The sequence below is a fragment of the Sardina pilchardus genome, chromosome 16 (genome assembly GCF_963854185.1).
Source record: "Sardina pilchardus chromosome 16, fSarPil1.1, whole genome shotgun sequence".
Lineage (NCBI taxonomy): Eukaryota > Metazoa > Chordata > Actinopteri > Clupeiformes > Clupeidae > Sardina > Sardina pilchardus.
The window spans coordinates 3,481,894-3,507,703 of NC_085009.1; the positions used below are offsets into that span (position 1 = coordinate 3,481,894).

The 25,810-nt window shown below is 41.3% G+C and overlaps 1 long non-coding RNA gene across 2 annotated transcripts in view; it reads left to right on the forward strand.

The window, feature by feature from the left end:
• Window positions 1-727: 727 nt before the first annotated feature.
• LOC134060295 (uncharacterized) overlaps window positions 728-25,810 on the forward strand; it is a 47,659-nt gene continuing 22,576 nt past the window's right edge. For both annotated transcript variants that reach the window (XR_009935156.1, XR_009935155.1), the window contains exons 1-3: window positions 728-977; window positions 1,292-1,340; window positions 2,098-2,244. This is a non-coding gene — a long non-coding RNA (uncharacterized LOC134060295). The remainder of the gene's footprint in view (window positions 978-1,291; window positions 1,341-2,097; window positions 2,245-25,810) is intronic.

A 25,810-nucleotide genomic window follows, 5' to 3' on the forward strand; every position in this document is an offset into this window, starting at 1 on the left:
TTCTTATCTACTCATCAAAGATGACAACAAAATGTATCTTGTATTATGCCAGTCAATTACATTGTCTTAATGACCTACAACTTGAAAAGATTGTCTGTAATTGTGAGAGGCTGGGAGCCACAATACTTACCATCTAAAACTATGCACATTGCATTGGGCTTCTTCCCAAACTTTTCACAAGCCTCCTGCAGTAAAACTAGAACCTTCTCATATGGGAAAATGTCCACCTCCACTGTTTTCCCCGCACATTTCACTATGATGTTCCTTTTGTCCACATCCCCTATCTCCGCTCTCCCTGTTTAAAGTTAAAAAGTGAATTGGGTTGTGAAAAAAGTGAATTGGGTTGTTCCCATTGTTGACAACACAATCTAACTTCAAGATTTTTACTTGTTTTCCAATTAATCCATATGCTGTCATTACATCTCCACTCTAATTTCATTAAATGAGGTAATAGTCTGAAAATGTAGTGAACATATAACTGTAAATTAAACAGATCAATTCGATGGGAATGCTGCACAGCCTATAAAGTAATTCAACTCTGCTATGTCATAGGGCATAGGCTGATCTTAGGACTGAACAGTTTCCCCGCTAGGTCTACTTTTCTTGGTTTGTAACCTTCCGCTCTACTTCATCCTCCACTTTAGGCCTAGGCCTATCTTCTTACCAAACGGTAATTTGGTCACGCGGCGACCATCAACATCATCAAGTTCTCCATCAGTAGGCCTACAGATCTCTTCACCATGTGTGTTGTGGACGACCTGGGGAATAATCTGCACCGAAAAATATAGGCTACATTATTAAACCACGCAGAGATCCACTTCATGCATCATTGTTTCTTGATCATTTCTTAAACACTACAGGCGCATGTAGCCAAACCAATTCGTGGCATCACGCATCGTGATGCAGCCATTTGCCGCGGACACAGATTGACAACCACCACTGAAGTAGCCGCTTACCGCCAAAAAAGCATGATGCAGGTCAGTAAATCCACTCACTCTCATTAAACTGACAAATGCGTTTATTCTATGATCACATAGGGTTTAATAACCAGACTTCCAAAATCTAAATGTGTTTTACAGAGGTTATAGGAAAGGTAGGCTGCTGAGGCCTAATCTTTCCGGTCATTCCAACGAGCAGGCTTAATTTTTTTTTTTTTGTAAAACATTATAGCCTATTCTTGGATAGGCCTACTTATGTTCCATTTTGAGATCAAAAAACGTATGTGCAACGTTTTGAGATCAATCAGAATGTTAGCAATGGATCATGACTAGGCTATTTTGCTTTTCAACAGATTGCGGCGTCGCGACACTGGACGGAGAAAAAAGCATAGGCCTACTCCGGTAAGTTGTTCTATTTGACCCGAATTGGATCAATGCTTAAAAACAATATGTATACACTGAGGCAAATAAGACTTTCCCCAGAAATGTAAATGGCCGTTAGTGCCACTGAGAACGAGAAGGAATGGGATTTGGCTAGTGGGTGTGCAGAGTGTGTTGCGAGTTTGTTGCTGGTTGCCCGTTGCAACATTGTAGCCTAAGCCTACCAAGTAACAGCAACATTTCCAAAAAGTTTATCTGTGTATCATCAAGAGGAACTATTTAGGTTTGGCGATTTCTTCGCTGTTTTCTCGTTTTACGATTGCAGGTTTTTCTGCAGAGCTTAGCCTACCCTTTAGCGTGTAGGCTATTTAGGCTACAACACTCCTCAATCGGTCAGTCTACCTTTTTATGAGCATGATCGCGGGGCTGCTAGACTTTCTGTTTGTCCCAAACCAAAACGAGCTGGTGTCGGTAGCCTACAAGACTTTCTGTTTTTCTGTTTGGGACTGCAGAGCCAGATGTGTGTGTAGGCCCTATGGTTTTTGTTTAATGTGTCGGTAGCCTACTTGTGATTTTGGTCAGGCTCCCGACTCCTGCTCTAAGCACGCCTAGCCTAGCCTTGGTTAGGACTTTGCAGGAATAACAGACTGGTTGTGTTCCCACCTGTCCATATTCTTGACCTTATACCTTTTAAAGTTTAAAAGACGAGATGTAGCCTAGTTTATCTCATATTCACCACGCACTTTAAATGATAAGCGTGTTTGTTTTTGCCTGACAGTCAGCTGCATTGAGTTATCTGCGAGACTGCAGGGCACAATTCCGAGTGCCTCCGTGGACTTCTCATGTCACCAAAACTTCGAATGCACCATAATGGAGCGCCTTGCTGAAGATCGGATCAATGTGCTGGTTTCATTGACGACATCAGGTAGGCTAATAGCCTACTGTGCCCTAACACTCGTTGTCACTGTTGTGAAATGTCTCAAACTAGTCTGGAAAGTTAGGCTATGTCCAGTATGCCCACACATTCAACACAAACAAGAAAAATAGACTCGTCAGTGGCCTTTATTACAAAGAAATAGCCTAGTCCAAATTTGTTGTTACTATTAGATATCTCTTTTAAATTGAAGTAGGCTACCATTTGCCCCCAAAATGTGAGTATAATGGCTTTGGATGACATCAAAAGACTATACTTTAGATACAGTAGATGTGACATTAGAATGCCATCAAACTCTATCCCCCTGGAGCTCAGTGGTAGCCTATCAGTATTTTACAGCCCTGATACCATATAGTTATTGTGAAATTACCTCATTTATTTCATCATAACAACAGATAACAGGTCACATATTATGTCACAATAAGTAAATCCTAAATATGTATTGCTTCAGTAGCCTAAGTACATGTTTACAGCAGTTATTACCATTTTATTTTACCCTTAAACCCAAGTTATTTGCATTGTTGTTGTATGGTAATTGCACAGTAATTGTCTAGAAATGACACATTAATTATTTGTAATATGTGGTTTAAAAATTAAATTGCATACTTATCACCATAACATTACCCACTTATTACCGATCTGTAATGTAAAGTGTTACCGCATTTCTTTCTTTTCTCTCTAAAATGCATGGTCACTAGCGAATAGCTTAATTTGGGAGTTGTTTTGTTATCAAAAATGTTGGGCGGATGGCACAACAAGGTGTTTCTATGTTTCTTAATCAGTCAGGGGTGTGTTTGGGTGTAACATCATTAAACCAGTGTTTTTTGAGTGGTGGTACTTTTGCCTTGGCTCACCACCAACCAAAATGTAGCAAAATTACACAATGTAGCCTAATGAAGCAAACATAATGACAATTTAGTCTCTCCATTTATACAGTTCAGTTCAGAGTCTCCAATTTTTCATTTTAAAGTAGACTGATCCATCGCTGTTTTACATCTTTTCACCCATAGATATTAGAAAGCTAGATGCTGCATTGTCTGTCGTTCTATTAAGTGGCATACTTGAGCGTGGTCATCATATTGCTGGAGACAAAAACCTCAGTATCTATAGACACCAGTTTCTCCATTGGCCTCCGGTGATTATGCCCCCACCATGATGACGGCGCTATCTACAGTAGGCGTTACTTAGTGATGGCCGTTTCCTTCACACGTTGCCTGATTCACGCTCTGCGTGAAATGTATTACAGCTGTATTACAACTTACCGCCACGAGGTGGCAGTACAGTCCGCTGCAGCATTGCTGCGGTGTGCTTGATACTGTAGCCCAGTTCTACTCATTCAATAGGCGGCCCGGAAGCAACCTCTAAGTGGCCCAGTCCATATAGTTTTGACTGAAATGTAAGCTAGAGAAAAAATATTTTGTGAGCTTTCGGAAATGCCATCAGAAATCCCTAGTAGCCTAGACACCTACAGACTGCAACACTTACAACTCTTTTATTGTTTTGTTTTTTCGGGTGTTTGTAAATTCAGTCTGACACTCTGAAAATGTTCGCAAGGTTCACTTCGAAAAAGACGAGCATGAACTAACAAACTATTTGTCATAGTTCAAAATTGCCATTAACACAAGCAGCAGATTGAAATAACACTTTATGTTTCATTTGAGAGTTTGACAACGGTGAGGATGATTAGCACTATGCAAACAAGTTTCAAACAAGTCAAAAATAATCTGACGTATTTCCTCATGAATGTAATTCTGTAATTTCTCTTTGGATAGCTATCTATCTATCTGTCTATGTATCTATCTACCTCTGTGAGCTGTGCTCTGTGCCTTAGAACACAAATTAACCCCCCCCCCCCCAAAGAGCAGTTTCACAAATCATTAGCAATCTTTTGTATAGGCTATGTTGAGTGTGCGTCTGCAACAGTGAGCCTACTCCTTTTCGGCTTTCGGAAACAGCTGCGTCATTTTCGCCGGGGAACGGGTAGCCTACATGTCTCCACCACTTTTTATGACGAACGGTTTTGTCCCCACCACTTTTTAAATGTTTATCAATTCATCAAAAAAGTTGGTGCCCACTGCCCAGGGCTACAGATAAACCTATTGTGATCGACAATGCCAACGCATAATGGACTGAAATAGCCGAAACAATGTGTTGTCCTACATGCAACAATGTAGGCCTACCTTTCCCAAAAACAATTTCAGTTACTTTAACTGGAAGTGAAATCCAGAGTTCCAAATGGTTTCAAATATGCGCATTAGACAAAATATGCTATCACGTCTCAGGATAGACTAGGCTACTCGTATGCTGGTAACACAACACAACAGTTCACGAACTCTCTGTGTTTATTTTCAATTTCTCTCGTTTCTCTGGGTTTCTCTCAATCCTAGGGCGACAAAGGGAAGGAAATATGATTTGACATTTAAGCTGACAGTTGTCAAATTTGCCGAACAACATTTGGGAGAAGACAAAACTAAGACAAAACATGTGTGGCTTTCAACTTGTATTGATTGAAAATAGGCCTAATGTTACGATTTTCAAACCTGTCAATATTCAATACACTGCAATGCAGTGCATATTATAATAAAACGGATTAATATCATTATATAGCCTGGAAAACCAGGGCCAACTGCTGGACGGCAAAATGTTTTGCCTGCATTTGGGTCTGGCCTCGGACCATTGTACATTTTGAAAACACTGCCCTGAATCTGGCAGATGGCAACTAAACCAATCACAACGCAGAGATGTGTTTTGAATCAACGCGGGCGGGGCAGAGGGCTCTGGGGCGGGGTTTTGAGTAGGGATGTTAACCGGTGACTGTTTGACCGATGGTTGACCGTATCCACGTTAGCCGATCAAAGTTGTCGCTAGTCGGTTAAAAAAAAAAAAAAAACGATCTCTAAATTAGGCTATTATTATAGACAGTGGACTAAACGCTACTACAGCTAGCCATCTCATTCCAAGGTCTTTTTTGCGTGAAGTTAACAAATAATCACTCACACTCAATTTGTAATAACTCGCCTGCTTGTAGGCTACTTAATAAACCAATAAAAACATTCGCACGCATGCCTTGGCCGGTGCGTCTTTTGCAATCTGGAGGTGCCCGTTTTATCCATTGGTTTTATCGTGTTGCAGCAACTTTCCGCATAAGATGGGCTTAGATTTGGAAACACATTAAATATACATTTCAGGAAGGGTCATCAATGGTAACAGATAAGGTAGTGATGATCATCTTTCTTTATTATTGTTAGTACTTCCTCAAACTAGGCTATAGCGGCGTCTCTTCGGAGCTGTCATTTTCTTAAGTGAGCCGCGGCAATTTCAGTTTCAAATGAGCTTCTAACGCTAGACAAACGCCTTTATTTGCAACGCGATCACCTTGTATCCAAACCATTTCGAAACGAAGGAGCCATCTGTCCTCCACTTACTTACAAGCTCCTTGGTTTGCGGGACTCATGTTTCGCGCTGTAGGGGATTTTTAAAAAAGTGACGTGAGTGAAAGTGCGGCGCCGCCGCCGGGGCTGTGTGTGTGAGCTGAATTGCGTGGCTGTTATTTCAAATAGCGTAGAATATTTTAAACGAATCGGTTAACCGGTTTCAACCGGCTAATGAGGCTCGGTGGTCGGTCAAGAACATTTTTAGTTTTCACCATCCCTAGTTTTGAGGGAGCGTTGGCCTATAGGCACAGACACGGTTTGAAAGACAACGGGTTGTGCTCATCAACAATGTTCCGTTGTATCCATTCATCGGAGCCAGACTAAATTAGACATCCAATCCATTTAGGCTGGTTTATCAGGCTAATAATTATACCCAGCACTTTTCTAACCACACTCAAGTTTATCCCCGGCACTAATACAAAAAAACTGATGCCCTTGAGCATGAGAGCGCATGAACCATATCGTTTCTCCTACGAGGAAAGACATTTGCATAGATACCGTTGGGAACACCCACTGTGTGCTTCTTCTGGGCAACTTTGCCGGTTACATCTCTGTATGTAAACCAGGGCTGTACACTGCGAGCACCTCGTCGCAAATGCGAGGAAATATATATTAGTGCTAATTGAAAATATGAAATGGGAGCACAGGTGCGAGTACTGAATTCAACCCTTTTATTCGCATTTTGCTCCTAAAAATCCACACCAAGTGGATCAAAGTATAGGCTAGTACAATTTTCGCGCATCTGTATACAAATTTCATAGTTGACAACTCTAACGCTCCTGGCTGGAAACTCACGCTTTCAGCATCAACCTCGCTGTCTCTCACACACGCAAGAAATGTCACTCCAAAACCATTCTTCTTTTTCTTCAATCTGTTCATTATCAGTTGGTGACTTTGTAGCGATTAGCCTACCGTTGAAACGGCAAACCATGATAAGAATGTTGACTATATAGCCTACAATTACCGTGTTCATTTCAAATATTATTATTATCACGGTTGATAAACACGGTGTGGAAACCGTGTTAGCTTCACCCCAGCCTGCATTTGACATAGGGCTGGTTGACTTCTATGAGAGAAATCCGACTGATTCTGTTGTCCAAATGATGGATTTAACCACGATTTGGTGTAGGCTACACCTGCTTTAAAAAGGCGGAACATTTTCATTGCAAATGTGCGCATCATATAGCCACTCTGCGTCTTTGTATGGAGGTTACATTCACATTAATTCCATTTCACTAACGTTATCAGGAGAATACCGTAACGTGTTATTTTGAGCTCTGGTTGTCACTCATTGGATATAACAGATATAGCCTACCAAACTCCAAGACGAGTCATGGTAGAGTAAGTTAAGCACCCAGCCAATTAAACATGACCAAGGAAAAAGTGACAACTCACGATGCCATGCCATGGTAGGCTACCTAAATCATAGAAGTTAACGTTACTGGACAGTGGACACTCATCTTTTCTATAATACAATATTTTTCTTTACCTTTGTTCGTTTTTTGAACATTTAAGTTTTTTAATGAAAACATGATGTATCCTTCTATGCTTGACTCTTTTCCTAAAACCGAATGAAACCTAATTATGTTCACGTACATCTTAAAGTGACAGGCACTCAATTAGACCTAGGCCTACACACCACCCCTGTAATATCATTACAGTGTAATCAATATGAAGTATTCAGTTTACTGAATATTATAAGCTATAAGTAATTATGCAGATCCTAAAATGTTATAAATTGATAACGAAATGTATACAAATTCTGAATTCAAAATATGAAATAGAAACAAGACAAGCCATTTTCTGTGTGTGTAGGGTTTGAGCAGAGACTATGATTGCCACTGCTGTGAATGATCTGTATCCTGCTTAAGGCAAGAAGGTTTTCAAGGAAATTTCATAGTGCTCCTAATTTTTTTTCTGTGCTCCTAAACTTTTTCATTTAGGAGCACCTGTGCTCCTAGTGAAAAAGCTTAGCGTACAGCCCTGATGTAAACACAAGGTTATTTTTCCTAGTATAGTGAAAGGTGTGAAAGCGGTAAAAAAAATACGCCAGGCGGTGTTGTGTAAACGTAGCCTAAGACCAATGCCTGTGTAGACGATTAAAGCTACATCTGGATGTAGAACCCCCCCCCCCCCACACACACACACACCATGGCCATGAACAAATCTAACCTGTATTTCGTACAAAGTTTGTAATTCTGTAACTGAAACAGTCAATAAACACAGTAAGAACCAAATACCTAAACATCTCCAACATGCACAATGATCATCTCACCCGCGGACAGATGATATTGTATTCCACTTCCATAAAGATTTGTACTTTTTCCTCAATTGAGACAAACACTTTTGAGTCTTGGAAAACACTTCACATTTACATCAGGATTTTGCAAACATTTGGTACGCATGAGTAACCTGCTCGAAATTGAAGCGGTTGTAAGCATGCTAAACTCGACATTCAAACAGTATTCTAACACTTAGAGATACGGCTTGATTGCATTACTTGGTAGCCTACATTAGGGAGACTAAACTATGTTGTGATAAGAGTAACACGTTAGCAGAGTTCACTTGAACGCACCTGTTTTGAATAAAGTTGCGCAGCATGGTCATGATGCTATGCAGAATTAAAAACAGTTAAGCTACGTCTATGTGGCAACAACAATCCACACACACACACAGCTCAACAAATAGCTATGAACAAATCTAACCTGGATTTCATACAGTTTGTAATTCTGTAACTGAAACAGTCAATACACACAGTAAGTGCCAAATATGTAGACATTTCCAACATGCTCAATGATCATCTCACCCGCGGATAGATGATATTGTATGCCACTTCCAGAAGACTGTAGATAGCCCCCATCTTTGTGTGTATAACGTGCTCCCGCTGTATAACACTGACCAACCTTCAGTGTCATGCTTTGAAAGAGTGTAGGCTACTACTCTTGCTTTCACTTTTGCATCATAGACGGGTCACTGCAGGCCATTATACTACTATGGCGGTAACTCTGTGCCACTCCTTGATCTATCTTTGTTCTGTCTCGTTGTTTGATGTTGTAATGTGAAGAGTCCAACATCTACAAAAATAAGAGACAGTAGCTGACTCATGTAAAGAAAACACTCACACAATTTAGTTTCAGTCTTGCTTAATAGATTACAGCTTCAGTCGGGGTTCAAAGTCCATAACATTTATTGCTCTTATATATTTTTTACAATAACCATGCTCTAGTCAAGATGTAGGGTCTGGGAACTCACCGTAGGCAGGGCTCAATCGGAGGGGTGGGATCAACAGTTGTCTTTCAAATTCCTTCTCCACGCAATAGGATAGCGCTAAACGAATCATCTTCTTGTTTTCAAGTAGCAGGATGCTTAACGGTCGCAACTTCTGGTCGCATGTCAATCATCCTTATGTTAAGCCTGCCCACCGACTCTATACGCAATATGATTGGTCCAAGGGTTTCTGCCTGAGCCCAGCTCCCAAGTCAAACGGAGATTTGCTAGACTGCCCCGGCACCAAATTATTCTAGGCTATGCTCTAGTGGCAGTTGTGAGGAGAAAACAAATGTTTTTTGTATGATGAAAGTAATTAGATTAGATTAGATTAACTTTATTGTCTCAGGTGGAGAAATTTGTCTTGTGCTGGATAAAGCTGCTTATCCTGCAAAAAACACTACACAAACACACAGATACACAAATTATTGATTAATTAATTAATCATTAGTTAATTGACCTTATCAATCAATTAACGGTTAACTGATAAGCGACTTTTTTTCCTGAGAATGTAAATTTCCCTTGGTATCAATAATCAATAGGGTATTAACCAACACAGCAAAATATTGCCTATATACTGAATAAAAAAGGCATGTTATATTGCTCAGTTGGTGTTTTATTGTGGAGGTGGGGGGTAGTAATGTTGGTAGTGTAGGTAGTGTATAGGTGTAATTGAGTTAGGGAACCCTTGTCAATAAAACACAGTTAAAAGGCTTCTGAATCATGCAGGATAATGTTTTCTGCGTAGTTAGTTACTTCTTCTTGAGAGAAACACTTTTGAGGCCTGGAAAACTTTCCATTTACATCGGGATTTTGCAAACAGTATTATTATAACGCTTAGAGATACTGCTTGATTGCATAACTTGGTAGCATACATTAGGGAGACTAAACTATATTGTGATAAGAGTAAGACGTTGGCAGAGTTAATTTGAATGCAGCTGTTTTGAACAAAGTTGCGCAGCATGGTCACGATGCTATGCAGAATTAACAGTTTAAGCTCGCCGTCTACATAGCAACAACAATCCTTCAACAATCATTAATGTTTTGTTAAATTTTGGGCTTTTATGCCTTTAATGATAGAGACAGTGAAGAGTGACAGGAAGTGAATGGGATTGCGTGTGCCCCATTGAACACACTGGTGGTATCCAGGCAGCTTGAGGCAACAATGGTTGAAGTCCCCAAGAATGAACAGTGGGGCTTCCGGAGTTCGCTGAAGCTGATTGTGTTGCCACTGGGGGGAACATAGGCTCCAACAACAACAATATCTCCAAATTCTCTGGGTAAATAGAGCGGATGCATAGATAAGCAGAGAACCTCTAGATCAGGTTTGCAGAAAAATTCTCTGATGGAACGTTGTTTACACCAATTGTCCCTTACATAGACACTTGATGCTTCCTTGTCTTACCGCCCTTGTGCAGGAGAAGCCGTCCAGCTGGAGCTTGGTATCTGGTATGTCGTTGCGTAGCCATGTCTCCGTTAACACCGTGATACATGCCTCTCTGAATTCAAAGTAAAGCTGTTTATTTTTATCGCTCAGTGACCTTACATTGCTCAGGATGATGGAAGGAAGCGGTGGCTTACTACCTCTGCGTATGAGCCTCTGCCTGACCCCTCCTAGTCTTTCTCTCTTTCACCGGTGAGGTCTTTCAGTACTTGGCCTTATCCTGTCCTCTCCCAGTTGGTAACTCGGCAGCGCAGTCCCTTTGTGTCGGAGAGCTAACAAAAGCTCTCTTTGATAAACAACATGTAATACGTTGTCCGATGGGATTGAAGGATGGGTAGGCAGATTTTTGCCCAGGAGTTTGCCCACCACTAGAATAAGTATCTATGGGAATGCTAGTTGCTTCATTGTGGCTAACCGGCTGGAAGCTGTTTGCTGGTTTCCTAGCGGCCTATCCTGCCTCTGTAGCCTAGCCGCGAGAAGTTATTGAGCTGAAACCATGGTCGGCCAATGGTTGATCCTGATGCTTAAAGCAGGGTTTTCATCTAAAAAAACAGCCAACTAATAATATACCTAGCTAAATTAACAGACTTGATTTACTAACACTGTAGTTGCCACTGTGAAAAGCTGGCTATTTTGCAAACTGATGTCAATGTGAGGTTCAGACCTGGATTTGGACCTGACACATTCTTGTGTGAATGCAATGTTCAAAATGATGTGTTTGGTAAAAGTTAGAGGTCATTACCTCAGAAGGCCTGTAGGTGGCAGGCAACTATTACAGTGGACCTCAATCGGAATGAAAATACCTGATCGTATCAGAATTGTAATCGGAATGGAAGAGGTGATGTAGTCCGTTCCTATTCCGAATGAACACCCATGTATATGGTCATTCGGATTGACTGCTATATCTTTCCAATGAAAAGTAGCAAACAACAGCTATTCCATTCAAAGATTCTAAAGCGCTACAAGCACCTGATCGGAATAGAAAGTAGCCCATGTAAACAGACAGCGCAACATTTTCAATCATAATGATTTAATTGGAATGACAAGAAAGTTGTCCATGTAAACGTGGCTAATGTAACATAACATAAATGAGATCTGCATCTGCATCAGTGTAATACATAGGAGAAGTAGCAACATTCTAAGGTAAACTTAACTTGACAATGACACATGAAGTTTTGTGTAGCTTAATGTAGTTACAATGATGTTGCATTCACAGTACAGATGTACATTAAGTCAGTGTTCATTAAGTTAGTGTTTAAATAATTTGTACATGATTTACATTTGCATGATTTACTTCAGCAAGCTCTGATGAGGTTGACAGAACATCCTGCTCTGAGGTGGGCTTCTCTGATGGTTTTGTTAACATTCAGTATGTCTCCTGCAATCAAAAAGATGACATCAAGTCTTTAGAGTTTGACAGTACCACAAGGCTTTTATATTAAATTGATGGGGTTGGCAGTTACAAGACCTTATTCTACTCCTTTTTGTGTAATAATGGCAATACACAAAACCTTGACTGTGACAGTAATGGACACTAGTTCTCCAATTTGTTGTGATGGTGTTGGTTGGACAAAATGACCAAACATGCAATCTTAGTTTGGTTAAAAAATGCTACTCTAGTCATGAGAGATAAGAGCTGTTGGTTAATAGAAAAATAAAGTTTAGAAGCTTCAGGCTGGCTCATTACGGCTGAACAATAATCTTTGTAACCATGAGAACTAATTTGTAGCATTTACCATTGCAAACAATCTTCATGCACGCTTCCTTCTTCTGATAGAACTGGCAGGCTTCTCTGAGGAGCACCATTATCTTCTCATCAGGAAACACGTCCACTTGCATGCTCTTGCCTTGACACTTCACATTGATATTCCTTTTGTCCACTTCATCAACTTCAGGAAAACAATCAGCATACAAGTGGCATTTAGTAAATAACAAATGATAGCACATTTTCTGTGTGTGTGTGTGTGTCTGTGTGTGTGTGTGTGTGTGTGTGTGTGTAGTCTAGTGTTTTATACTGAAAGGAGTTTGCTGAAACTCTTTTCAATACTCAGTCATGGAATATTCATCACCTGTTGTTCCTGTGATGTCCTCAGTGATGCACTCAGATGAGGTCATCAACTCAGATGGGTTTTCAGTGATGGTATTTTCTGAGGAGGCCTAATGACACATTTGACAAGTTAAAATAAATGTTCCATGTAGGGCTGAGATGGTAACCACATTACTACAGTACAGTAGGTCACATGGTGAAAATTTGTTAGTTAAGGTGATGTCTGTCTAGGGGAAGGGGGCGTCGCCGTAGTGTCCTCGCTGCCACTGACCGAGTCACAACAACCAAGTCTGAGTCGAGACCAAGTCTTTAAGGAGTCAAGGCCGCATCAAGACCAACCAAAGAAAGATATTTTCATAACTTACATCACCCAAGTATCATAGCCTAACAGTTCAATTCCCAAATGGTAGAGTGGGGATTGCTGGCTATAGGAGCAGTCTAGCAAACACTTGTCTAAATAACTTCTTTTCTGCTTTACTTTAAGACAAGGAGGTCAGCTGAAGTAAAAATGACACTAATGACAGCAATATACCTGGATTTCACATTCAAAGTGCGATTTAATTGTATCAATAACCAATTAAACATCATTAACACAATGTATTGACTGATCCAACAATATACCAGACAATATAGGCCTACCTTAAAAGTGTAAGCCAACAACTCCAATACAGGGCCTTTTGATTGTATCTTTCAAAACCTTTGCACTGCTCGGCATAGCACCATAGGATATATTTTAAAGCCAGTCAATATTATAATCTTTCATTAAAACCAAGAATATTTGTAATGGTGGATATTTTAGAATATACCATGAAATGTAACATTTCGACTGTATGGTAAAGTTAGTGAATTGTGTAGCCTAAAGCTGCAATTCTTTGATTGAAGCTGTATAGCCTATTGTGCGTGCCTGTTGCTCATATAGCCTAAGGAGAGCTGGGAAGTTTTTAATGCTTTATAATTAAACGTAATTAGAGATCGCTAATATTTTGTCACTAGCAACCAAATCTGTCATCTGTCAAATACAGTTGCATGTTCAGCTCTTAACAAAAACATTCAGGAATTATTTCAACAAAACCGAAACGTGCGTCCCGACCGGTGGGGATGAATGAAACTGGCATGGGAGACAAGAGGCTACAATTTCAACTAGCCTGTATAAGCTTCAGACAATTTTAGTATTTTACAACACGTGAATGAATAGCCGTCACAAGTTGTTGTTAGCTGTAGGCTAGATGGCACACAATGCAGTGGTCTATGCATTCATAGTAGACGAGTGAAAGAAAAAAAAAAGATAAAGCGCTCAAAAGTGTTATGCCACTCATCCCATACATTTGGTAGATTCAACGGAGAACCATTCCTGTGAGAGTCGTCAAATCTAGCTAGGTTTATTTGTGTCCGCAGTCATTCTGAGATTTGCGTAGCAGTGGCACCAGATACCTAACATAGGCTACCCATGCTGAATGACCGCGTCGCCTGTGCACATAGGCCCACTCAATTTGAAAAAGTTTCTTTCTTTTTTTTTTTTACATGTTATGCGTTCTACAGAGAATGGAGACTAGCGGCCACGGTTTGGAATAACAGAGAGAAAACATGGCAAATATAAGTAACTCGGCGAATATCACTATACATAATTTTTTTTTTTTTTTTTTTTTGAAGACGCTAGATAAGGCGGCAGCCCTGTGTTGTTTTAGGCGGCCGCCTTAGCAGGAAAGCGCTGTGCCTACCACGGGGCTGAGCTCATCACCGCCAAAAAATCGTATGACATGAATTCAAGGTTTGCTAAACCAAACTTATCATAAAAAGATTGAGCAATCTCGGCCTTTCACATCTTGTTTTGTCATGTTATACATTCCTGTTTCTCATTGTATTTTGCAAGTGATCTTCCACTATCCTATCAAAGTATTTGCTATATCTGTAATTCTATTTCATCTGGTTGTTTGAGCTCATTCCTTTGTAAATGTAGCTGGACAATCTCATGTCTTATAATCACCAACCCCTGCTGAAAGAGGATTCCAGATTTTCAGTTGAATTCCCCACATCTTGCTAATGAAATGACAGCCTCTTCCCTAGGCTTATTGTCCTGACTCTTTTGCCTTCAGATGTAGCATACTGCAGGTCAGATATGTTTCTGATATGCAAATACAGACTTGATCATAGTGGATATAGGCATTGAATAGGGTTGAGGGAATTGTTTGCTTAAAAGGAACCCTTGAAACCTGCCATTGTAGTTGCCATGTTTGCAAATACATACTATTTTCAAACATTTTGCCATATGTAATGCACTATGGCAAAATGTCATTGCTTTGTCTCATTAGTCTGATCTTTTTGCACACAGACCTCACATTTACATGAGGGAAAGCTAGATGTGCATCACATTAGATATACTGTACATGTACTGTAGCTGCAGAACATATCAAAACAAATTGCTTACCCCAGGAAAGAGAGTGCTATACAGAGCTCCCATTTTGTTGTGTTTGTCTGGTTTATCCAAGTGCTGCAATCTGTTTGTTCTCTGTTAGATACTGCGGCTTTTGTAATTTCTAGTTAGATAGTTTCACTTTCAGTTAATTTAGTTCCACCCACTGGGTTTTCCCCAGAAAACCCCAGTGTTTCTTAGACTTAGCAGGTTGAAATACCAGAGCAGAGGAAGAAGGGCCCGTTAACTGCATAAGGTCATCACTTCACAGTGACACTACCTATTTCATGTCAACAATGGAGATGTTATCAAAACTAGAGCTTTTGGTGAACAGAAATGTGGATCATTTCCCTAATTCATATCTTTGCACAACAGCCCACATTCTGCATTTATTCCAGCGAGATGAGTGAAATGGATGTTTTGTTAAAACATCTTGCTATTTGTAGTGATAAGCCAGCCTAACAAATTGGATGTCAGCTTATAGATAGATAGATCGATAGATAGATAGATAGATAGATAGATAGAAAGATAAAGATACTAAAACAAGGATCCACATGAATGCACAGAGGATTGGTACTGTGATTAGTATGAGTTGTGTGTCAAGGTGGTAGTGAAAATAAGTCAAACAGTGCAACAGTGCAGGGTTAAAGTCTAGCAACCAGCAATAAATGGACAACAAAATGTAAGCATAGTGATAGATATAGTATAATGTATGTGATGTGACTGTGCATTCCTCTGGTCAAATTAATTTAATCTAGAACAGATCCCCTCTAAAAGTGTCCGCAAAGTACTTTCCCTTTGTTTCCATACATCCATGTGCAAATAACAGTAGGCGTTTCTTTATTGGCAACAGTATTTCAAGTAGATCACATGGTTTAGAAGAAGGCAAGCTGCCTGTAGGCAGAAGAGGTTGACTGTTGAACCTACTACAGACAATAAACATTCTTAGCCATGGAATACGTGCAGGACCAGCTTTCAGTTTTGTGGTTCTTACACCAACGGGATTCATTCAACAAAATAAACGGATACTATGACAAAAGCTTGACCCCAGGTGTGGTTTAGGAACTCCCCAGCGTCCCACAGCCTTGTGCTTGGCAACATACCTGTTTGGGTGTAGCCAAATTACAAATGTCTGTAGGCCTAATGTCTGTAGGCCTAATGATGAATTCTAATATAATAAACAATATGCCCTCTCTTTTGGCAAGTCAAGTAGGACAGAAAAGGCTAGCCTATAATATGTTGAGGAGAACCCAAGGCGATTTGTGTTCACAATGCACAGATGTGAACCGTGCCTTGGACTTCAAAGCAAACTGTGCTGAGACTACCTCCCAAGGTGGTCTGAGTTCAATTTGTGTCAGAGAGGTCTGATTTTGGTTGGTGTGTTCACATATGCATGCAAAATGCTGAGTCATTGATCTGAGTTTGTTTAGAAGGCTGAAAGGGACTAAGTGTGAAAACACCCAAGTGCCAATGCCAAGAACAAGTTGTGCTCTCCAATGTAAATCTTGTTTCTTGACCACCCTGATTTATTCAAATTTGAATATAATGTCAAAGAAGATGTAGGTCAGAGGGCTTCGGCGTTCTGTTTAGTAGTGCGAAGGTGCCCTTTGGTTAAACGTAACTTTGTTGAGATGTTTTGAAGAAATCCAAGGCACTCTTCTTCTTCATTAAAAAGCTTTTAATTTAATCTGAGCTAGTTCATAAAGCCCTGATGAAGGCCACTGCAGGCCGAAACATGTTTTATTTACAATTTGTTCTACTATGAACTAGCTCAGATTAAATGGAATATTATGTCATTTTTCTGATCATCAGGAAACACATCCACCTGCATGTTCTTACCATTATGCTTCACATTGATATTCCTCTTGTCCACTTCATCAACTTCTGGAGAATTATCAGGAGAATAAGAGTGAACTGTGGATGCAGTTGACAGAGGGAGAGAGTTCTGAGATTTAGTTAAGCAATATAGCACGAGTGAGAGTGGGGTTGCCTCCGGCCAACAACAACACTCGTGGGAATATCCATTACCAACCCCGGTCCGGGGTGCTCAGAAGTTCAATCAAGTATGTGAAGGTGCTCTTTGGGGTCAGGAGTTCATATGAGAGAAAAAAAGGAAATCCACTTGAGGCACTCTTCTTTCAAAAATTAAAAAGCCTAATATTCTTAACTGGCTATTTCATTATGAAAGTTTAAAACAGGGAGAAGCAAAACTCTCCCTGTGGATTTCCTTTTTTTCTCTCAGTGTGTCAGTTCTGTTGGAGACTGTGATATTTAGTAAATCCGTCGTGTTTTATACTGAAAGAACTTTGCTGAAACTCTTGTCAGTATTCTGTCATGGAATATTTTATCACCTTTGATGTCAGATTCATTCATGGCCATAGGTTGTGTCAGAGCTGGGGCATTTGTTGATGGGGTGGCATTGTTGCACTCAGATGAGGTCCCACTAAGTTAAAATGCATGTTTTAGGTGAAGACTAGCCTTTGTCTGGAATCTCACATACACCATATTGTTCAAGGATTGATTCACAAGCCTAAAATATTATTTATGTTTTTTGTTTAACATCCATCAAAGGATAGTGACAACTGCCCATTGGCAATTCTTAGACATGTATGCTTTCCCTGTTATCAGTGTTGGATAAGAGAGTGGACATCTGGAAAAAAAATAGTATTTTTAGTCTACTATTGTTCCTTGTTAGCATTGTTGTTCCTTGGGTTAGCATTGTTAACGGACCGGTTAAATAAGTCACGCCATCGTATATATTGTACCTAATTATACTACAGTTATACTACTACTATTGCATCTGGACATTTTGTTTGTTGGTTGGCTGTTAGTTTGTTGCACATGTGAAGTATTTGCAAAGTTAAATTAGTTCAGCCAGGTCATTAATATTTCTAAACTTATGTTTGAAATAGTTGGAATGATGTTTTCCCTATCGTCCTATTTTTAAAGCAGGCCTACCCCCTGACATGATCATAACCATCATATTGTCATAACCATACTATTGACCTAGTCTTGTCATATGGCATAAACATAGAAAAGTTAACAATCATACCACAACATCCCACCCTAACTGATCACCATCTAATTACTTTTGAAATGACACTACATTATTTAGTACCTAACTCCACTTACTACTATAGTCGCAGCCTATCTGAAAAAACGACTGCAGACTTTCTAGAACAAATTCCACTAACCCTTTCCACATCTGTGACTCAGGATATATTAGAGGGCCCTTCTCCTAAAACAGAAGGTCCTTCCCTTAACTCAACAGAGGTCGATTTACTAACTGATAATGTAATGAATGCACTACACTCAACCCTAGACTCTGTAGCACCACTCAAAAAGAAAACAAGGAAACAAACAAGACACGCTCCATGGTATACATCAGAGACTAAAACCCTTAAGCAAAAAACACGCAAACTAGAGCAAAAGTGGCGCACCACTAAAATGGAAGTGTTTCGCCAAGCATGGAGAGATAGCCTCATCGCTTACAAACAAGCACTTAACAAGGCCAAGTCAGCTTACTATTCCTCACTGATTGAAGAAAATAAAAACAATACAAAATTTCTTTTTAGCACAATCTCACGCTTAACGAAGAGCCATAATGAAGTAAGCCAATCTATTCCTTTAAGCTTAGATAGTAATGATTTTATGAACTTTTTTAATGATAAAATTGAAACAATTAGAGTTAAGATCAACAACCAGTCAGTTTCACCAAATACACATACTCCATTGCCAAATAATAGTGAAAACATAACAGAATCACAGATGCAACCTAGCACAACATTTAATTCATTTACACCTATTGACACATTAGAGCTCACCTCCACAATTTCCTCATCAAAATCTGCAACTAGTCTGCTAGACCCTATTCCCACTCACCTTCTTAAGACCGCCCTCCCCCTCCTCGATAATACGTTACTTCAGATTCTAAATAATTCAATGTTATTAGGACATGTTCCACAGCAGTTTAAGATGTCTGTTATCAAGCCATCACTCAAAAAACCTAGCCTTGACCCTAACATCCTAGCTAACTATAGGCCTATATCTAATCTCCCTTTTATATCAAAAATACTTGAAAAAATAGTATCCAAACAAATTAGCGCCTTCTTACAAACTAACAAAATTCAAGAACTGTACCAATCTGGCTTTAGAGCCCACCACAGTACCGAATCAGCCTTAGTTAAAGTGTTTAATGACCTCCTTATTGCTGCTGATAACGGCTATGCATCAATACTAGTCCTCCTTGACCTCAGTGCTGCTTTTGACACCATAGATCATGACATACTACTCCACAGGCTTGAACATTCCATAGGTATCAAAGACTCTGCACTTGCTTGGTTTAGATCATACCTTACTAACCGCCAACAATTTGTACAGGTCCATAATGAACCATCCTCCCAGACTATGGTTAAATATGGAGTGCCTCAAGGCTCAGTACTAGGGCCCCTATTATTTTCTCTTTATATGCTTCCTCTAGGTTCTATAATTAGAAAACATGGCATTGATTTCCATTCTTATGCAGATGATACACAATTATATATTTCCATAAAGCCCGATGAACCAACCCCGTTAGCCAAACTCAACACATGTCTGAGAGACATAAAAATTTGGATGACTAATAACTTCCTGCTATTGAACTCAGATAAAACAGAAGTTATGGTTTTAGGTCCTAAGAAGACTAGGGATATCCTATCCACATCACAGGTTACATATAGTGATCTCTCACTGACCTCATCCACAAGTGTTAAAAATCTAGGAGTTACAATTGATCAAGAACTTCTACTCAATAGTCACATAAAGCAGATCACAAAAACCTCATTTTTCCATTTAAGGAACATTTCAAAGATAAGGAAGTCCTTATCCTTACCAGACGCTGAAAAATTAATCCACGCTTTTGTCACTTCCAGGCTAGACTATTGTAATGCGCTATACGCCGGCTACAATAATACCTGTCTAAAAAGCCTACAGCTTATACAAAACGCAGCTGCTCGCACACTCACTAGGACCAAAAAATATGAACATATTTCCCCCATCCTAGCATCTCTACATTGGTTACCTGTTAAAAGTCGCATTGACTTCAAAATTCTACTTCTCACATACAAAGCCATAAATGGAAGAGCACCCGAATATATTAAAGATCTTCTAGTCCCATATAATCCACCTAGACCCTTACGATCACAAAATACTGGACTTCTTGTAATTCCAAGAATTTCAAAAACTACAGTAGGAGGCAGAGCCTTTTGTTACCGCGCACCCCTCCTCTGGAATAATCTTCCTCCCTCAATTCGATTAGCAGACACCCTCCCTATTTTTAAGTCTAGACTTAAAACATATCTCTTTAGTGCTTCCTATAGTTAGGTATGGTGCAGTGTGGAACTTCAACCACCTCAGGGTCTTACTGGAACGGACCACCTCTGCTGTGGGCTTGTGTGACTGGTGCCCCAGTCATGCATCCCATGGTGGCTACTGACCACACCTGATCTGGTGCTGACCACCCTCCACCATGCCTTAGTTATGCTGCTTTAGCATTGCGCTGTCATGGACTTCTTATGTGGCATGCCGTACAACTCCTCTTCTCCCCTCTCCCTCTGTCTCTCTCAACTCTCCCTCTTTCCTTCTCTCCCTGTCCTGTCCTCTATAGTGTAGCTTGGGGGGGAGGGTCCCGCGTGCTGTCTGTTGCGCGTGCGGGCATTTGCTCATTCACTGCGCATGCGGGCTTTTGTCCATTTGCGCCGTTTCGGTCATGGGCCTTCCCCGGGTGGGCTTGCGCATCATGTCTGGGCTGCGCGCCTGGGTGGTGTGGCTGGGTGCTCTGGGCCGGTCGGGGTCCGTTCGCGGGTGGCGTTGCTCGTCCGCGGGGGGCCTCCCGTCGCCGTCTGTAGATGGGGGGGGGGGGGGTTCGTGTCGGCTCCATTCGCCAGTGGCTCTGCGTGGGCGTATATTGGCGGTCTGGCTGGGGCATGCAGTCTGATCAGATGTGCACGGCTGTGCATTTAGTGGGATGGGGGGGACGGGGGAGGTGGGAATGCTGGGAGTGGATGGCGGAGGGGAGGGCTGTTGCGGCATTGTATTTGGATTGGGCTCGCGGTCCGGGCCTTCTTGGGGTGGTGTTTCTAGAGTGGAAGTCCAATGGTTTTAACGATTTTAATTACATTACACCAATGTCCAATGATTTTAACGTTTTTAATTACACTACATCGCCTCCCTACGCCTCCCGACCCTGTCAACAGGATGACAGGATGACACGTCCAAAGACATGAAGCATTCTGGACTTTTGCTCTGGGGGCGCTGCTTCCGGGGGGCCTGGGCGGCGGGGCGGATCAGACTGTGTGTCCTGGTCGGGCCGTGGTGTGTGTTCGCGTGGTGTTGTGGTTGGGGTGGGGCTGGCGCGGGCCCCGTTCTCTCTGCTCGCGGATGGTGGTGGGGGGTGTCTGCGGATGGGTGGCGCCGCCTGTGGGCGGACTCTGGCTGGCCATGCTCAGCCATGCTGCTCCGACGCGCGGTTCAGGGGTGGTGTGTGGGTTCGCCTGGGGGGGGGGGGGCATTGGGGGGGGCATTGTGGGTGGGTGGATGTTGCGTGCGTGGTGGGTGGGTGGATGTTTGCATGCGTGGTGGACGATGTGCGGGATGCCTCTTCGGGTTTAACTGGGTAACCTATTCCTACGCACCTGTCCCCACAAAAGAGGTGTGTAAAAGCGTTTTGTAAACCCTCTATAGTATAACCATTTATATCACCATTGATATACTTATTAATACTTAATATGACTTACAGTAATACTAACACACTCTATTTCTCTTCCCTTTCCCCTATACCTCACCTGTGAGGTAAACCATTACCAGCCATCAACCATCTCTGTGCCTGTCCCTCATCACACCTGAAGTCACATCCCTCTGACTGCCCTACCATCGCCATTGCCTTCGCCATCCCTATGACTGCCCTAACATCGCCTGCTGTGGTTCCCTGCCCGAATCTTTGGCCCTCGGATCCCAGCGACCCATCACCTTCAGAAATAACTAATGGATTACTAATGGACAATTTATTCCCTACACTGGACTATTTGAACTTTCATTGTCATTGTAACTTTCAAACTACAAATGACTGTACTGTAACTGACCCAAGGCAGATGGGTTGGGCCCTTGAGTCGTGGGTCTGTCTGAGGTTTCTTCCTATATGTATCTCCAATTCTAGGGAGTTTTTCCTTGCCCCTGTTACTCATGGGCTCTCTTTGAATGTCTAACACTCTGTAAAGCGCCTTGAGACATGTGTAATGTATTGGCGCTCTATAAGCGACATTAAATTGAAAATTGAATTGAAAATGATGATGATGTTGAAATTATTTGTCCTATGCGGAAAATTGTTCGGTGCCATACAGTGCATCTGATACATTTATACAAAGACAGTAAGACAAACAAGACGAAAATACAAGACAGGATATACAACAGAATTTTCCTCACCCCAACCACCCCCACCCTACCATACCCCCACACATACACAACATCAGGACAGAAGACACAGACCCCACTACACATAAATAGGATCATAAAGTGCAGTTGTGCACACTGTGACAGTCCAGCTGGAAAGAAAGTGCATGGTGCTATTTAAAGTGCTGTCCTACAGGTAGATTTCTTATTCATCAATGTAATCCTAGTTGGTATGAATGATACTGGCTCGATTTGTTTGGAAAGAAGGTGACCTGAACCTCCTCCCTGATGGCAACACCTCATATGCCTGGTGTAGGGGATGTGACAGATCTTCATTTATCGCTTGACCTTTCTTCACCACCCTTCTTTCACAGGTCACAGCCATACTGTCTAGTTTTTGCCCCGCAACCTTGCTGGCCATGTTGACTATCTTGCTTAATTTAGTTTTTATTGGTCACAGACAAAGAGAAATACCAGGCAACACAGCAAAAGAGTAGCTTGCTCTCTACGAATGAGTGATAGAAAAGTAACATCATATCTCTATCCACTCTAAATTGTATTAATTTGCACATAAAATGCAGCCTCTGCAGACCCTTTTTATAGATTGTGTCGGTGTTACTATTCCATTGCAACTTATTATCTATTACTGTGCCTAAGTACTTGTACTCGGCTACAATCGCAACATCCTCTCCATTTATAACCATACACTGGTGGGGCTGACTCCCAGTTCTGTAGTCTATTATTATTTCCTTTGTCTTCTTTATATTTAGAAGAAGACAGCTAGACCTACACCAGTGTGCATATTGATCCACCCAGGCCCTGTAGTTGGTCTCTTCGCTATTTTGTACTAACCCCACTATTGCTGTGTCATCTGCAATTTTTATTGTGAGATCATGCTCAGGTGTGTTCAAGGTCATGTAATTGGGCTATGGGTTTTCTACAGGAATAGCATGTGTTGATCTGGCACTGCGTAACACGTACATGTATGTGTGTAACAGTATCAGAGTTCTGTCTGGTAGTTGTAGCAGGTTAAGTGCAATAAAGGAATATTATTTCACTCTTGAAAAGCTAAAATGAAAAGACAAAATGGCCCAATCCTTTCAGATGGACTACCTGTGAGCAATAGCAGAATGATTTTTAGATTCCTATAATAGAAATCTAATTTGTTACCTTATTGTGCTGAAAGCTATTGATGGCACCCATTCCTGGTCACAACTCTTGAACTCCATTGTGACTTTACATCTAAAATGCTTACCTTCAGCGTGACTCAGCAGGATGTTCCCCATCCTTGTGTTTATTGTTTGAGTGATCGGGCTGTCTAAATGTTTTCCTGTTCATGGCAGGTCATCAGCTTTCAGTTTCACTCGTCTTTGTACTTTACCTTATCAGCAGGGTGTTCCCCGTCCTTGTGTTAACTGTTTGACTGATCTGCCTATGTTTTTTTTGTGGACTGTGTAACACTGAATCTGTATGTTCCCTGAGATCTTGCTGCTCCTTTATAGTTAATAGTTTCGCTTTCTGTTTATTCACCCACAGGATTTCCTCTAGAAAGCCCCAGTGTTTCTTAGACCAGTGGTTTTCAAAATGGGGGCCGCGACATCGAAAACCGTGATAATTTTGGTCACTATAACCGTGTAATACCATTACATCCCTAAATACATAAGTGTTATTATTGCAAAGCCTATAAAATAAATAGATTTTCACCTATAGGCCTATTTTATTTACTTATTTCTACATTTGCCGTATCGTTGATGGGTTTAATACAACATCATGCAAAAGGGGGGCCTTGGCCACAATCTAGTGGTATGTGGGGGCCTTGTCATGGGAAAGTTTGGGAACCCCTGTCTTAGACAACACAGTAGGGCTGAACAATATAATGCATTTGCGATAATATCGCGATAATGATCAAGTGCAATTTTCAAACCGCAAAGGCTGCGTTTATACTCTGTTCATGTGACATGCACGAGTAAAACATATGGCATGATCAAACGAGATTGTCTAACCACAAAGGCTGCACTCTGGTCACATGACACGGGAGCAAAGATTTGAAACAATCTACCGGAGAGTGAACCTCGCAAGCTGTAGCCTACACAATAGCCTCAGGTTGTACAGCAAATCACAGTACTTGATTTTAGTAAGTAGTTTAAGCAGTAAGTAACAGCAAGCACACAAGCTAAAGTGCACAATGAGTATGGTTCTGCCAGCCATAATGATCCTAGCTCACAGATTTTCTTTTGCTAGGAAAATTACTTTTGCTGGATTTAAGGACGAGCGTGTGCAAGTCACTATTCCCTCCAGTGCTGAATAAACGCTCTGAGGGGGCACTTGTGGCTGGTACACACAGATATTTGCCACCTTGCGCAGTCGTGGAAAGTGAATGTTGTGCACTTTCCACCAGGCCAAGGGATCATCCTCTCCGTCAATGACAAGAGTCAACTATTCAACTCTGCCTCCACGACAAGTGGCAGAGGCAAAGCTGAAGAGTCCACACTGGTTTTAAAAGGGCTTGCCTTTCCCCCAGAGGAATTTTGAGCAGTTTCAGTGATACTCTACCATCTTTGATTGCGTCTTCTGGAGGAAAAGTAACATTAGTTTAACTCATACAATTGCAGTTGTGTGACACAAGGTTTCATAATTTCTCTCTCTCTCAAAAAGTTGCTTTATTAGCATGACTATATGGGAGCAGTGTTGACAAAGTCATTGTTACATACAACATGACATGCAACAAATACAAAAAAGAAAATGCATAAGTGGCGCATTTCCACTACGGCCCCAAAACGTAGCCTAAATGTAGCCTATTTCAACTTTTTTCCCCACTGTTTTAACTGATCGCCTGTAGGCCTACCCTAGCTCAGCCAGACAGCAGCGTATCTCATTGTATACCGAGTCAAATGCATCCTGAATGCTTACGTCGGACCATGCGGCTAACAAAGGTTGTACTTCTTCTAGTGTCCATTTTTAATTCTATTTTACTTTCTCGAAACAAATAACCAAAATAACGGTAGCTGGCAAGGCTAAATTTTTTACTTACCTTATTATTACTGTACGTTTGATTCCATTCCCACTCCTGTTCGAAGTTCTCGGTCTGGCCTCGGTTCGGCCCTGCCCAACTCTGGGGCCGGCCTGAGGCCATTTGAGCCCCGGCCCTGGGCCAGCCCCGATAATGGAAAGACGTCAAGCCCGAGGCTTTTCTCCAAACACCGGGGTTTCACCCCGTAGTGGAAATGAGCCAAAGGAGAGGTGGGTACATCAGTGTGGGGTTGACACAAATGGAATTTACTATCTAGAATATCTAGAATCAGTGGTGCCTGCAGCTGTATGGCCGTACACACTGCGTACCTTCAAGCTCCAGAGAGAGAGAGAGGACTCAAAGTTTGAGCTGGGCGGGGATGGAATTTGCAAATGAGAGTTAGGTGGGACAGGTTGTGTCAGTGACCATGAAAACTGATGGATTACTTGACAGGTAAAAAATTAAATAATCTTCTGCCCTCTTGTGAGTGTCATCAGTGTTGGTTCCCTCCAAATCGAAG